General features: G+C 45.1%; 1 long non-coding RNA gene across 1 annotated transcript; it reads left to right on the top strand.

The window, feature by feature from the left end:
• Window positions 1-5013: 5013 nt before the first annotated feature.
• Window positions 5014-16324, top strand: LOC128152065 (uncharacterized). The gene is made up of 2 exons (XR_008238525.1): window positions 5014-5919; window positions 14802-16324. It is a non-coding gene; the product is annotated as an uncharacterized LOC128152065 (long non-coding RNA).
• Window positions 16325-16368: the final 44 nt, after the last annotated feature.

Below are 16368 nucleotides of genomic sequence, written 5' to 3'. Positions count from 1 at the left end.
TTATATGTAGCTAAGCTGTTAACATAACAATCCCCAACCTGCCTGCCAAGGGGTGAATTCATAAGCAGGAGGGAAGGGGAAAAAAAAGTCTTACAAACACCTCCGTGGCAAGCTAATCTTATCTCAAAGCCTTTGTTCTTCAAGATTGCGTGGGGCGTTAATGTTGTTTATGGTTGTGAAAGATAGTGTTTGGAATAAGGGAAAAAAAAAAAAGTAGTAACATTGTTTGCTAGAAGTACAGTTTAGCAGAAGAAAAAAGGAGAAGGGTCTGGAGCTGTGGAAGCTCTTTGTACAAATGCTGCTGGCAATGAAAAGACTTGTGAGGATCGGCTCAGGGAAAGGAGGATTCAATCAACTTCTGCCTGAAAGTGGGCATTGCTGACTGCATCCCCTGTTTAGGACTTGCCGTGGTCCATCAAATCAATGATCCATCAAACACAGTGTCATGTTTGCCAGCAGCTTGTTTCCTTTTCCTTCAGAGGACATCCTACTGATCCACATACTCACGATGTTCCCCTTCTCAGGGGAACAACGCACAAGCTTCCCCTGCTGGCAGCACCTTAAGCTGTCAGAAGTCACCTACTCCCTCAGCCAGAAACAGCAGGAGAACTTTGGTTTAGGAGTAGGATTCCCATATCGAGCAGCCTGTTTCCTAGTCTGCAAAAACCTACCACACCAGGAGGCTGCTAAGAGTTTTAGAAAGTGCAACATGGGATCAGATTTAAGTCCAAATACTTTACACAAACAGCTCCAGGCTCTCTAATCCTTCCTGGTTGCTCATTAAGAACTTCCCGCTACATGCAGCTTTACCAGTTGTCTAGGAAATTGGGAGTGCCTGGACTGCATCGACCCATGTCATGTTACTGGGTTTCTGCACTTTTGGCCAAGTAAGGCACCTCTCTAGAAGGATGTTTGGCCAGTACCCCCCAAGAAACGTGCAACATTGTCCTCGCTGCCTCCATACAGCGTTACGGCATTATCACATCCATATCAGCCCCAACAGATGGGACTGGCCTTCAGTGGGCTGTCTGCAAACAAGAACTGACAGTTCAGGACATTTGCTCTAAGTAAACCAAGCAGAGGCAGGCTGGGGAGGAGAAGTACAACAGATGGGGGCAACAAATAGCATGTGATGGGCTGAGAAACAGAAGAGGAGGAGACTCACAGCCCTGAGGCAGGCAAAGGAGTGCAGAGAAGCTATGAAGAGACTAAGTGAAGGAGAGCATTGGAGAAAACGGGCAGAACTAGTGTACGGAGGTCCCAGATGGCTGTGTGAGCTGGCTGCTGTGTGCAGTCACTTCTCACTGGTGACTTAGCAGCCTTTCCAGGAGAGTTCACCACGGGTTTCACTCCACGGCTCTCCTGTTAGGCTACCAGTCGGAAAGGCACCAGCAAGGATCCTGGTATCTCAGGTAACACACCTCTCTTGTGCATTCCCAGGCCAGCAGACACTCACAGGGGGGGCCTTCTGGGCTCTCCTTTTGCCCCCAAGGCAGCCCTTTGCTCCAGCTACCTGTGCACCTCCCAGGCATGTGGAAAGAAGAAACACCGGTGCAAGAGTGCAAAGGAGATCAGCATTGCATGATGCAAACTGTAACCTGAAGACGAGGGAGACAGTCTGGAAGCCTTGCACACAGATAGCTATCTATGCGGGACCGACTTGGAAGGCATCTGACACCCCAGAGCCCACTTTACAGTGATGTATTTGGGGGTAAGAAAAGGATTTGTAGAAGTTGCTTTCTCTGTTGTTGATGTGAAAGACCTAGGCAGGTGCTTCAAGTGAAGATCATTTCCCCAGAAAGGAAAATGAAGAGGCAGAATTTGTAAGCAAGAAGCACAGCTCCAAAACCTCAGCGCGAAGAGCTTTGGAGGACACGGGAAGGGAAGATGTAGGACTGCATTTTCTTCAGAAGGCTTGTCAGCTCACAGGACACATTCCTGTGGTGGAGATCCAAAAATGCTGAACCTACGTTAATAACCCATGAAGCATTCAGTCTTGCAGTCTTGTCCTGCATAGAAATTTACCAGTCGTATTCCAAAACAGCATAAAAAGAAAAGTCTCCAATGGAAAGTGCCATCCTATCCCAGCTCAATATACCTGATATCAAGTGAATTCCCTTTCTAAGACTATTTTAGTTTTTACTTACAGGGTGTAACAGTATACGAGTGTTAGCCTTACCCCAGAGCCTAACGCTCAGTGGGATCTTTGCTGTGGACTTGCAGCTCCACTAACTTTATTCTCTACCTGGCCTCCTACTTAGAATAGCAAGTATGTTGATAGGATGAGTTTTCTTCTTGGAATAGCTATGCCCATCTCCTGCACAGAATCAGCCAGCAGACTGTCTCGTTATATGCTAGAAGCTGCACAGGAGTTTGCTTAACAGCTGTCAGCTGGGGCTGTAAATGTGCGTGTACCGATAAGGAGTTGAGGCATGATGTCATAACTGTCTGGCTGTGCAGATAGCAAAAACGTGACTCCTATATGCCCTGTTCCAGTGAAGATCCTCTTAACTGAAAAAAGTCCCCCCTACATTGGTTTCTGCACCGAAGACCAACCAGGTGACTCATTCTGCTGCACTGAGGCCTCAGTTAGCGAAGCCAGTTAGGACTCTGCATATACATGAGACGCTGGCCTTGATGGGGAAGGGGGAGCCGTCTCCTTATATTGCTCTTTTAGAAAGCACAACCTTGTTCAGAAACACTGTAGAACATAACGGGTCCTACCCTGGCACTGGGCTGGTGACCTTAGCAAGGGTGGGAACACTAGAAACCGCAGTCTAATGAAGGGAGAATAACTCTTAGCAGCTGTTCATGCAGAAGAGCCACTGGAAGGATGCAAAGTCAGGAGAGGCAGCAGAGGAAGTCTGAAATGCGAAGTCTGAATTAATGATGATTAACAACTGAAAGATCAGTTAGGTACTACAGCCCTCCAATGTCTGGGCAGTCAAGGACTTGGTGATATAGCCTAGGAGAGCCAATCACATCTGTAATGAGCTGCAGTCCTGACCAGGAGTGTGGATGGTACAGGATGGCCCTTGAGCACATGGACTGAACCAGGCAAGGGTCCTGAGAAGCAGAGAGAACAAGCTATAGCTTTTCAGCAAGAACCTGGATCCAGGTCACACAACTAAGATGCTAGAAGATCCTTCCAGGACCAGATCACTCACTTGGGTAAACCAATAGAGCCGTGCTGATCTACACTCAGTGAGAACGGCAGGTGGTCCACCATATTTATTGATGAATACTGATTTGGACCCCATTTCTGCCAAGACAAGTATTTTTAATTCCCATAAGAGGCAGTGTACGCAGCAGTTTAGGACTATAACACGTATCTTTGGGAGACAAAAACCAGCTCAGATGTCAGGAGAGGGAAGTTATGCTGTCTCCACACAAGGAGAAAGTGGTACAGCTTAATTATTTTATTTATCCTAAAAATTTTCATTAAAAAATGTGTTGCTGGGGATGTCACTGCATGGGACCATACTGATCTGAAAGTAGTGCTGGGAGGTTGGCTCAGAGGACCCACGTGAACTGGAGAACATAGCATGACACAACACGATCACCAGAGGACAGAGGCATGTAGTACTGTAAGATCAAAGTGATACAGGTTGTATTCTTAAGTTTTTTTATACAAGCTTTTGCCACTGCCCCCTGTCAAGAGACAGGTTAATAAGGAAGTGGACTTTTGCCTTGATTTTATGTGGTTTTATGTCCCTCAGACCATAGCGGCCAGTCCTAATGAGTAAATTGTAGGTACAAGTTCCTGTTGTGTCCAAATGTGCCACGGTAGCCACAAAGAGTCACCAAGGAGGGAGACTGAACTTCACTTTGATGACAGCTCAGCCACACAGAATGTGAAAAGAAGAAACATCTTCTCCCTGTGGCGCTGCACTGTTTAACCCTGATGTTCATCATCCCCAACCGATCTGACACAGGCTGTGCTTGTGCACAAGAAGGTGTCACATTGTGTTGGCAGGCAAAGGAGAATCTCATACCGATCAAAGTCAGTTGTAATCTTCCCTCTGTGAGCGACTGGCATTGCTTTTGCACCCAAACATGTGTCACACTGGATTGCCATTTCCTTGAAGGAGAATAGATGGAGAAAATTTTATTAAAAGTCATCCTTTTTAATTAAAAGAATGAGCTCGATGCTTTTTGGTTCAATTAGATTTGCCTTGTCTCTTTTTTTTTTTTTTTAAATTAGAGGTGAAGCACTGTGTGAACCATGGATGCCTTGTTTTTAAGATCATTCATCTGGCATCATTCCAGTTCTTGTGAGCTCCTGCAAAGTGAAAACACAGGTGTTAGCCCTTCAGGTAGGCTGAGAAGGAGGCATGCGTCTGCTGAGAGCATCTTTCAGCCTGACTGTTCAACACTCTGTGTAAGATCACTGCCTGAAAGATAACATTTTCTCCAGGCAGGCTGGTCAGAGAAAGCAGGAGTTTCTGCAGCAGGTTTTACTCCAGGGCTGGGTGCACACATCTTAGGGACTGCAGTAGCTGCAGTCACATTTTTCTACGTATGGGGAGTGTACAGCATCTTGCACCGTAATGTACCAGAATAAAGATAAAGCCTTCAGTGCTCCCCAGGTGCTTTTGTGTTGCCGCCTTCTTATAATCAACATCTTTTTGTGAACACAGGATAGCAATCCTGCAATGGCAGCTCCCCTTCGAGACAGATGTTTCTCCACCGCAATGTGAGACACATGAATACTGCTAATGCACTGATGGCAGATACTTTATCTAGTTTCTTTTATACCCACAATGTTAATTTCCATCCTCATGGTGATGGGTTTTACAACAATTAATGACAGTCCAGAGCAATCGGAATTATCAAAAAACTGGGAAAAGGGGAAGGGAACAAAGACAGTTCTGTGAAGAACAGAAGTGGCTGGAGGAGACAAGGGGCCAATCTTATGGTGCAAAGCACCACCACCACAACAACAAAAAAACCCCAAATATATTGATTTTTGAAGCCACATACTCAAATAGCAGCAAGATTATTCATTAGGACAAACTTTTAGCTGTAAAAGTCCTGCAAAAGATCACTTTGGGAGGGAGCAGAGTTTCTGTTGCTAAGAGATTTAAGACCAGGCTAGGTAAGCCCTATCAGCAAAGACGTACATTTAGTGGATCCTGTCTCAGGGCAAAGAGAGAGGCTTAATGGCCTCCTCTCTTCAGATTTAGCATCTGAATCTCTTCCCCTTGCTTGCTACTTCTGCAGCTCTGAAGCCTTTGCAGTTTAGCTCTGTTTGCATATAGATTGATCCTCCAGTTCTGGTGTCACCCATAAGAATTATCTGTGATTTATTTAATATCCAAGAAACATATAAAATAATGAGGGAACAGTTGTTAATCCTGAGAATGTACCGAAAAAAGCCACTGATTCAAATTTTGAAGGTTATACAATCCTCAAGAAGCCCTGACCTGCACTGCAACCAGCTAGTAGGAATTCCTAGATCTTGGAAAGAGATGCATTTGTTATTTCGTGGAAGGAAACTGCTTCATTTGTTCCCTGAAAACTTTCCTATACATGTCCATTTACCCACTGTCTTGCAGCTTCACATCTAAGCAAACAAAATGGATGAAGGATACATCCCAAATAGAAGAACAATGATTTGAGATATTTGCGTGTATAGGTAACAAGCCAGGCAGGGAAAAATCAGGCCCTAAGTCATACCCTTCATGAACACTTGCCTGTGCAGAGGCCATGATGTTGCTAAGAAATCCACAGCAAGTGGATGCTTGCCCTTAAGCAGGGTTTTCACACCTCAGAGTGGATACACAGAGCTCACACGGGGCAGGCAGGTGCTTTAATTCAAAGAGACTCTCGCTTCTCTTTTGCTGACTTTGCCGTTTTTTCCAGCAGAGCCCCTGTAGCACACTGAAAACGTCACATGGAAGGCTCAGAACAGAAACAGTAAGTCCCAACCAATCTCCCTGCCCTTCACAGCTTCTATAAAGGCCAAATACATTCATCCTGTAACAAACATGAGTAACCACCGCCAAAACCAAAGGCAGAATGGTAGTGTTATATACCCTCAGCAGTTGTTTTTGCAGAGCTAGATCCGCTAAGAGTGTCTGGGGTGCACACACCATCCATTTTTCTTCCTTCCTTACTGGCCTTGACAGTGCAGGTTTCCACACAGGTGTTCATTTCAGTTAGTCTATGGAAAGAAGATGCACAATTAGTGCAGCTAATGACAAGTAGGAGTTTCCAGTCTAAGCAGGAGCAGTGTATCAAACAGCTCTCAGGCCAGCAGAAGAGATTTTGTTCATAGTTAAGTCTTCTCTGTCCAGTAAATCATGGCCTGCTTTCCTAAAGGTCTCTGTCCTTCTAAACAACACACAACCTGATATGAAAACAAGCTCATACAGGTCTTTGAGGTGAGCAGATGTTGCAACACAGTAAGCGTTAAGGAATGTACCCTGTGAGACGTGAAAACCAGACTACCTTAAAAATTCAGACAAAGCCTCACACCAGGCTTATCACTCACCACAAAGAACAATGGTCATTAATGCAATGAATTTAGTTGCCCTCCTCTGTCAAGGTTCATCTGGATCTGGCCTTCCATGGGAATAGCTGGCTTGTTCAGTGCATACCTGAAAACACAGCGAGGTTTCAAGCCCCATGAGAAAGGGGAGACTTCAGTGGAACTTTCTAATCCAAACAGTGTCCATCTGAGGCTGGCAGCATCTGCTGCACCACTCAGAGGCAACCACTGCAGTTGTTGGGACACTCAGCTAAGTGGAAGCAGGCCACTCCAGCAACATTTGTGTATGGGTGGATCCCTTGATGCTGTGGAGAAGGTTTGGAAGCCACAGAATGCAAGCCAGAATGTTTTGGAAAAACATCTTTGTGCCACGGTTTTTGTAACTTGGGTTCACTGTCAATGCAATGATGCATCTTGCTAAGCAGCTCAGAAACCAAGAAAATGGGAAGTGACCATCTGATCCAAAAGGAGTGGTCTACCATGATCTGTGTGGTGGTTTACTCTCCTTGGAGTGCTGATGGATTAGAATTTCTTGATAAATGCATCAGCATACAGAGTCTTTTTACCCGGTAAACACACAGCTGTCAATCAGATGAATAGGGCAACAAATACCTTCTTTTATAATTACAATCTACATTTATTGAGTAGGAAAGGTTCTGCATCACCCCAGTCCCTTCCTCACAGACAGCTGGACAGGAGTGACAAGGGCATCCACTACCTTACAGCAGCAGAGCTGATGATGCCATCTTTGTGCAAGGATGACGTCACAGGGCTCCCCATAGACAAGGTCTCTCTGGACTATTTCACTGGTCAGTGCAAACCAGCCTCTGTAATCAGCAGAAACAGTATTGCCACACAGAGAAGAACCCACCTCCTGCACTCTTGTGGTAAGAAAAGGTTAAGTTCAGCAGCACGGCAGAAGCAAGTATTGGACACTACAGGGGAAGAAATCACAGCACTGACCAAGCGGGGCACTCTGGGACAAGAAGGGCAGAAGATCACCTCCATTTGCTCAAGAGATGGAAACTCATCGAACACCAAATAGCAGCCTTGAAACACTGAATACTCAGAAAACAGTTTACTGTGAAATATTCAGATGTCCATGAGTCCTGTGTCATTGTTTCTTCCTCCCCTCTTCCCACTGCTACAGCTGGCTAAGAAGCCGCCTCAGGTGGGGTTGGCTGAGGCCAGTTACAGCCTGAGAGGACGTGTCGTTCATCAGGGTCATTTTCTGCAAGGGAACAAAGCAGAGGAGGAAAACTCTGTAATCAAGTTAAAGCCGCTTTCCCAACTCTATTTACTGAACACACTTGTTAAATAGACTTTGGAGAATAAATAGTGGGTTTATGAAAAGGACTCAGGTTTCATCTGTTAATGTAATGTAAAGCTTCCCTGTCAGGGGCTCAAACCCTGTAAAATCTGTAACTTGCCAGATCTGGGAGTAGATGCACAACTGCTCAGTGTAGCTCATTACAGTCCAGGGAACCACTGGGTTTCATCGGTCTTGAAGAGTGTAACCTCCATGAATTGACCTGAGAAAAGCCTGCTAAAAACGTATCAGTGCATTTTATGAAATTTGCAAGGTCTCATGGACTTAAATCCCTCATCTCCGAAATGCCCTGTTCAATTAACCTCAAAACTTTCACTCTAAAATAAAGCTGACTTTTTGCAGAAGACCTTGGAGGGAAACTTCAGGACAGAAAAGTTAAAATGCATTTAAAATGAAATCCAAAATGGCCATCTCTGCAAAGCAGAGCTGTTACCACAGCTGCAAAATCATTTATCAAGTGCTAGGAGCATGCTTGATGCGTCCAAGAACAGGCAGACACCTTTCCCACAGACTCAGCAGCCTCTCACAGCTGTTAAGATTGAGCAGAGGAGCCAGCAGTAGCATGCAGAGTGTCAGTGAAAAATCGGCTTAAGAATTTCTTGCCTTTGCTTGAGGGTAATAAGGCATTGCGTTATGAGCTAGGGAGAGGCAAAAGCATTTAAGAATTCCATTTTCCATATAAAATTATTAGATAATCTTTATAATCTAGCATGATGAGTCTAAAAACTTTGCTCCTGAAGTTTAATAGTGCTTTTATTGCAATAAAGGCAGTTTATTCCTTATTTGATGTGTCTCAGGCACTGGGTGCTGTAGATGAACTTTTCAGGATCTTTCTGCATTTACAGTGAAGTTCCCTGTAGGACAGGTAGTAGAGTTGGAATTCTATATTTCTTTTTTTAATTAGTATTATTTTGCTGTCATTCCTGCAGACTGAACTGTAATTGACATTTTTGCATCACCCCCACTGGCAGAATGAGGACTGTCAGAATGGGGAAGGGAACTGCAGGCTGCCTTCAGCTCTTTATTTTTCCACAGCTTTTTGTTGGAGCAAGATACAAACATATATCAGCATATGCTTTAGCTAAAAACAAGAGCTTGCCAACTCAAGCAGGTTGGGAATTTTCCATCCACAGAAAGAGCTCTCTCAGTGCAAAAAAAAAAAAAAAAAAAAAGTCCTTGGGGCAACAAGGGGATTTTTGCCTAAATAATTCAATTTTCTTTTCATTCTCCTTAATCAAAAGTCAGCATTTTCTTGAACTAAATCCAAAGTGTTTCAAGTCACACCAGCATTAAGTTGCATGACTTCAGGCCACTGTTTGCCTGCTGGGACTGCAGCTTTGGGTGCCATACATTTGTAGCCTTTCCAAAATAAATAGGAGAAGCAAGTGCTTGATCACCAAGTCCCAAAGGGAACATGGATTCAAGAGACAATTTGCAGAAGATAGCTCCATAGTGAGTGTTAAACATGACAATCCAGATATAACTTCCGTCTCAAGAAGTCATTGAACCACTTATGAGTGGAGTCTGGGAAATATCCCATTCCCTATATTCTCTCCTTAAATATCCACTGATGATGGTTGCTGGAGACCAAGCGTGGAGATGCTTATACTTTCACTCTGACCAGCATGGGCATTCTTACATGCTTGCATTAACCCAGCTCAGCTCTGTTTCTCATGGCAGTGTCCTGCTCTTGGGAGACGTTGTCTGGGCAGGAGTCCAGAGCATGAAAATACAACATATAAAGTATCCCAGGCCCCTCTGAGCATACAGCTCAGTGAGCTGGAACCTTTAGCTCAGCAGCCCAAAAAAGAATCCTGAAATATTAAAATGCTTTTGTTAAAGGTACCTAAAGGAAATACTCTGGCAAGCTTAACTAAATCAAGAAAGAAGTGTCATAGAAAAATATGCATGTATACTTTTTTTTTTTTGAGGTCTTAATTTTCGGTCAGGACAAAGACCAACGTTAAAGTATCAGAAACAATTTCCTGGGAGGGAAACCTTTCACAGAGCTCTGCTAGCAAAATAAACCCCTCCACTGCACACACAGATCTCCCCAGCCTAGAGATCAGAGGCAGAGTCAACCACATGTGACAGCTGTTAATCACATCACTTAATGCCTGGCTGGGCAGTACGTGGGCACAGCTACAGGGCATGAGCAGCAGACCCTACACAAAACACTGCGCCCTGATATGCACTTATACAAAAGGTAAAAGCACTTTAGTTTCACTGTCCAGCCATTTCAAATGCAAGAATGGTTTGTTGTCAAGCCTGCCAAAAAAATCCCTGGCATTTGTTGTAGACACAAGATTCAAGTCAGTTCAGGGTTGGGACAGAGCCTGATTTTTTTTCTTTCCCTTCGATTAAAAGGGAAGTGATGAATTAAATTGTTTCAGAGCATTTCAAAGTTAGGAGAGCAAAGAAAGCAGGACTGGCCACTATTTCCAAGGCTTTCAGACACTAACAAATGGCCAGTTTTTAAAACCTCAGCTCACAGAGTGTGGACATCTTGGAAAATGATGGTATAACAGAAGCTGCAGGGGGGAAAATCCTTTGCTCGCTATAGAAGCCGAGTGCTTGCAACTCCTGGCTCCCAAGTGCCTAATTGAGTTTGAAAGAACTGTTAAGTACCATTCACAAAACCAGCTGTCTCTCTTTAAAAGAGGGAAAGCTACAGTAGGAAAATAAACACAAAGAACTCTCTTGTTCGACTGCAGAGCCCGAAAAATGCATTTAAAGCCCCTGGGGAAGCAAAGCTATGGAAGTATCAGCAGTATCACTCCATCTGCTATAGACTCTGCAGTAGCTTCAGCCAACTGAGTCAAACTAAAGGGTCATCTGAATCCTGCATGCTGTCTCAAAGGCCACCAGCAGCCAGCGAGGGCACAGTACGTGGAGGAAAATCTAACAGCTATACTTCCCTGGCATCCTGACACCTTATTGCTCAGGGACTTTGAATCACGGCTGATGTCTTTGTGATAAATAACCCTCGATGGATTTTTCTTTTCCATGTTTAGCTGCTTTTTGAGCCCATACCATGTTTGCCATCTATGATGTCCCACAGCCATAAGCTCCCCAGCTGAACCATACAACCTGCCAAACAGCACCTTCTTTTGTTTCAAGTGCCACCTGATAATTTCATCTGGTGCACCTTAATTCTTGTATGAGGCAGAGCAAATTGTTGTTCCTTACCTTCTCCATGCCATATACCTTAGACCTCCATCATATCATCACCTCAGCAATCACATTTCCAGGCTGAGGAGTCTGCCAACAAATGAAAGAAAAGGGAAGAGCAGAGCCTCTAGCGTGACTCCATGGCTGCTCTCAGGAAGGACACCATGGATCCAGCCTTGCAGTGAGGGCAAACAGACCTCTGCTGGTGTGCTGCAGAGGTAGAAAGAAAAGATCCTGTTGTCTCCAGGGCCCCAATATACACATGCAGTTGAGTAAAAGGGCTTTTTCTGCTTGAGAAGGATGAAGCATGGAGCACCTGAAATTGCTCACCGGTGGTTTTAACCGTACCTGCCAGTCTGACTCAGTGTAAAGTTCTCTTCTACACCAGTATTGTGCCAGGATGGCAGATCCCCCAGACTGACAAAGAAGCAGGAGTGATTTAATAAACCAGTTGCCTCCTCCAGCACCGAGGCAACAATTTGGAGAGTTAAACTGGCACAAACACAAGCTAGATGGAGCTTGCAGCAAGCTGGCCCTGAAACTGTCCCATCCTCCAGGTTCAGCTGTGATCCAAGGCCTCCCTGATACGGCCCAGCTGGATAACCCTGCCTCTGAGAGCAGAGGAGATTGCCAAATTGTGAGAACACAGAGCCCTGCAAGATAAGAAAGGTAAAACCGAGGACAGAGGTAGGCTTGTCGAGATGTGATAGGTAGCTGCTCAAACATGCAAGAGGAAAAACCTCAACGTGGGAAGGCAGAAAATCCTAGAGGGGAGAAAACCCAACCCCAGATCAGTGATGGCATCTCAGCAGCATGGATGTTCCATTCCAGCTAGCAGCCGAGGCCAACCCTCCCACCCGATGAGTGCCTGTCTGGGCAGCAAAGACACTTTGGGTGTCTGTCTTGGTGGTCAGCACAGCCTTGTAGCTCACTAGTCCTCACTTGTGTGTATCCTGCTCACACAGCCTCTGTCCATGACAAAAGGTGCCCCAAAAAGTGCTCCAGGGAGAGAGGAAGGGTTAAAAGTACTGAGAAGCTTATATGTTTTATATTTATCATGGTATCTGGATTTTAAGGTTTTGTGGGTTTGGGGTTTTTTGTTTTTTAAATCCGTGTCCTAGAGACTCCAAACAAGAAAAGCCAGTCTGAAGTTCAGAAACACACTAATAGAGGAATATTGGAAATGCAAGTAAGAAGAGCCAAGGGGAAGAGAGTAGGACATGTTCCAACAAGCTGCTCTGCCTCTCAAGGCCATCACAACAGGGAAGGGAAAGTCAGATCTGGGCCAGGTGTTGAGGCAACATTCTCATCAGAAAGAAATCCAGGGAGCTAAAGAAAGGGAGAAGGGACAGCAAAAGGTTGATTTTAACTCAGGAAGGGGGACAGCTTGACCCTTATAGCACAACACTCTGTCTTCCTCACTTATACAGGAGGTGCCATCTTCTAACAGCAGCTGAATTACAGATTTAAGGGTCGTCCTAATTTGGAGAGCAATGTATGCAGACAGCCCCTAAGGGACCCAATTCTTCAGTAGTTAATCCTATTTCTTTTCTTCCCCCCCACAACAGTTCCAAACCAGCAACAATTTTAACATGGTATCACTCACGTACAATGCAAGCCCAAGCAATGGCAGTGTACAGACCATTCCCTACTTCTAGGAGGGGCAAATTATTAAAACACAGTAAACTGGCAAACTCCAGAGCACCTTTTGCACAGCGTGTGGTGAGGCACTCTTCCGAGCTGGGACTTGTGTGTAGCACTGCCAAGAGGACCAGGGCAGGGACCAGGGTTACTTGGAATGACTTCTGCTGTTAGGAGTCTCCAGCAGCAGATGAGAACCATCCATCCTCTCATAGACAGTACAGTGCCATGGAGCTGACGGCTCCAAGAGTGCTCATGTCGCTCTCCCCACTCTGCTTCATGCAGCCACCTTCTTCCTCTCCTTTTCCATGTAGCATCCAGAAGTGCTCCTCTGGTTCAAAGCTTTCTGCAACAGCCTCTCTCCCAGAGCCTCAGGCTTAATCTCCCTCCCACCTCCTCCTACTTACAGGGTTTTGATGATCTCACCCCTGCTCCCCCTCTGCCCACTTGCTGAATTTGCACACCTTCCTCGCAACCTGCTGTGCTTGGATAGCTGAGCAAAACCAGCTCTTCCCGGCCTTTCACGACACCTGGAGACACAACAGAGCTCTCGCCATAGAGACGTGCTATCCCTTTGGTTTGCTGCTCTGCACGGTACAAGGCTCATGCCCACAGCGTATGGTATTTCTGTAGACCACCTATTCTTAGTCCTGTTGACGATCACGCAGGTGCTAAGTGCACGGCTTTCTGTAACATTAGTAGTGGGCAAGGATTGAGGTACGCCCTCTCTTCACCCCTTTAAGCGAAGATGGAAAGCTACAGTAGGAAATGCTACATGTTTGGTAGCTCAGACCCAGGTTAGTACCTCGAGCTTTGATCAAAGCTGTACAATAGCCAAGCAATCTCTGTCCCAAACAGTAAACACACAAGAGGCACATGAGAACAGAGAATTTTGCCTGGACTTACTCAGAAAATGCACTTCTTCGGTCAAGACTGATGCAGATGAAGTAACTCACTTGAGATGACACCAGCAACCCGTGGCAGTGGCAGGACCAGGACTTCAGTCTCCCAAACCCCAGTCCAGTGCCTAAAAAATTACAAAAAAAAAAAAAAAAAAAATCAATTGTCCTTCCAGTTTACATGAGGCTCCAGTTGCCGTGACAGAGCCGTAGACGACAGCTCATTAAGCCGCATTGGTTTTCACCTTACACATCTTCCCTATGACTTAATTATTAAAAGCACAATTGCAATGTTTAACACCACAGATGCCGACTCAGACTGCAGGGCTTTTCGCTGGGTTACTTATCCTTACCAGTTTTTCTAATCCAATGTGCCACATGGAATCACAAATAGCTGGACCAGCACAAGTGAGGAGGAAAAAGAGGTGGAGAACAGCAGCATTTTAATTCAGCATTGCCAAAGCCTTCCCCATTGTGAAATGACAGCCTTGCCAACTGCTGGCAACACAGCCAAAATACTTTATGTATTTTATGTTGTGCAAGTGACCCTTCAGGATCTGTGGAGGAAAGCCTTTTTCCCAGCAAGGCATAGCTTTTTCTCCCTGCCCCCCCCCCCCCCCCCCGCCCCAAACCTATGGAAATATAGAAACCAGAGTCCTGTACTTACCCCCCTGTAGTCCAAATGTCTTTTTTCTCCCTGAAACAACTGATTAAATAAGAAATGGACAGAATTCTCTTCACTCTAGCAGCAATGTCATCAGGGCTTCACGGAGAAGAGGTTCAGGTCAAGTGTAGGTCTCAGTCTAGTGCACCAAGCACTGCACTTACTCAAAGCTGTTCCTACACCACATCTAACCCACTGGTGAACACAGGCTTCAACACTCCACCACCACGGAGGATATGGCCATGGTAGCTTAGATGCTCTAAGCACCACAAAAAATGGCAGCTGATGAGACGAAGCACAGTACACAAAAGGCAAGCAGTTCTCTGCTCAAGAAAACCTCCTTAACTCTGAAACAACCCTTATAACTGCCAGAAAGTTTTTGACAAGAAAGTTTTTATTTCATAGCATCAAGGAATTACAAGTCAAAAGGAAATGGCTAAAACAGAAAATACCCTGTAGAAATGTTGCGCTTACCTTGCCGCGGCATCTCAACAAGTTAATTCATGTCAGGAAAGAGACACCAGGGAGCAAGTTTTCTGTATCTCTTGTACTTTTGAATTATCTGCTTGCCAAAAGGCTGACAACCTTTCTTCCTCCATACAGTGATCCCAGGCTACACCCTTCAACCCTAAAACTATTACCCTGTATGGTACCACTACTGATTGGGATGCGCCTAGTGCAAACCCTGGATCAGCATCTTCCCAAGACACTTCCCACTGGACACTTGACTATCCACCTCCTCGCAGAAGGCTCTCCTCCTCCCACACATGTTCCTTGTGTGAAGATTTACATCCTAGACGCACATGTCAAGCTCAGACCATCAGAACAATTTCAAAAAAGGCCATCCCAGGTACATGAAGCGCTGCCTGACAAAGTAGGTGCTAGAAACTCCTGGAGCTGGACGTGGCTGGGGAGACAGCCTCTGGCAAGCTCTAAGACTAGGGGCTGTAATTATGCCCCTCTCTTTAAATCAGCATGAATGATCCAGTCCACTAGCTTCTGCTTGGGACTTTGGCAAGTAATGAATGAATCAGCTTTTAGCTACTGAGATTAAGTACTCAAAATCACACAGAGTTGGGGTGCAGCAATCAGCCCCCTGAACAAATAAGCAATGTGTTCTATATTTTTCATCCTATAGTTCAAAGGGAACATTGCTGTTGGCACTGTCGTACAGCTATGAACCAAATTGATCCTCTATATACAATAACAGTTCCTGTAAACTGTTACAGCCTAACCATACAAGCTGTAATAAAGCTGATTTTAATAACTACGCCCAGTGTCTTTAAGACTGATATAACATGCATTTTACCACAGTAAGTCAAACAGTCCATTTAATGGACATTTTGTTCTTATGGTATCCCTCATTTGGCGAGCTACAGCCTTCCCACACACTGCACAGCAACATAAAAGCCTTCAGCATTTACAGCAGAGTGCCCTACCTGCACGGCCATGACCCACGATGCTTAGGACTGGCTAAAAGGTAAATGGCAGTAAAAAGAAGAGTGAGCTTCAACTCATTTTGTGTAAACAAGCACAGAAGTACATTCTCCCTAAAAAGCAGCAGGAGCAAACACTGAATTTATGTGACCAACTTGGTGAATTCCCATAGAAATTCAACGGCAACTTTGTGTCTTTTATCCCAAGCAAAAGTTTTGCTCACTAGATCAGCAACCAAAAATTGTCCAACCCCCCCCCCCCCCCCCCCCAATATTTATATGAGAAACAGGTTTTCTCCTCTTCTGTGCAATGGCCGGGTTGTCTGCCAGTACTTTAAGGAGGCAGAGGAGGGAACAGATTCTGAGCATTAAGAGTAAACCCTCCATTAGGGAGACCTGCAGCATCAGATAATGTAATCTAAAGCCATCAGCAACTCTCTTGCAACAGAACATCAAAAGATCATCTTCTCCAACTCTGAAAGACAAATACCACAGGCTTGTCTTGACATTTACACAGCAGGATAAACTGTGAGAAACCTAACACAGTCCAGCATCCTTGATTTACATTCAAGGCACAATAGTAGTTCCTCCTCATTGTTTTCTTTCACTGCTTGGGGGCAAAAATTGACAGCATGGAAGAGAACCCTACAATGGCACTAAACAAAAACACTTGGGTTTTCAAAAAAGAAATGTCAATGGTCTCAGTCTGCTGAGTTTTAGCTTCCTCAAGATCT

The sequence above is a fragment of the Harpia harpyja genome, chromosome 15 (assembly GCF_026419915.1).
Source record: "Harpia harpyja isolate bHarHar1 chromosome 15, bHarHar1 primary haplotype, whole genome shotgun sequence".
NCBI lineage: Eukaryota > Metazoa > Chordata > Aves > Accipitriformes > Accipitridae > Harpia > Harpia harpyja.
The sequence above is the reverse complement of the archived record's forward strand: the minus strand, read 5'-3'. Positions and strand labels throughout refer to the sequence as shown.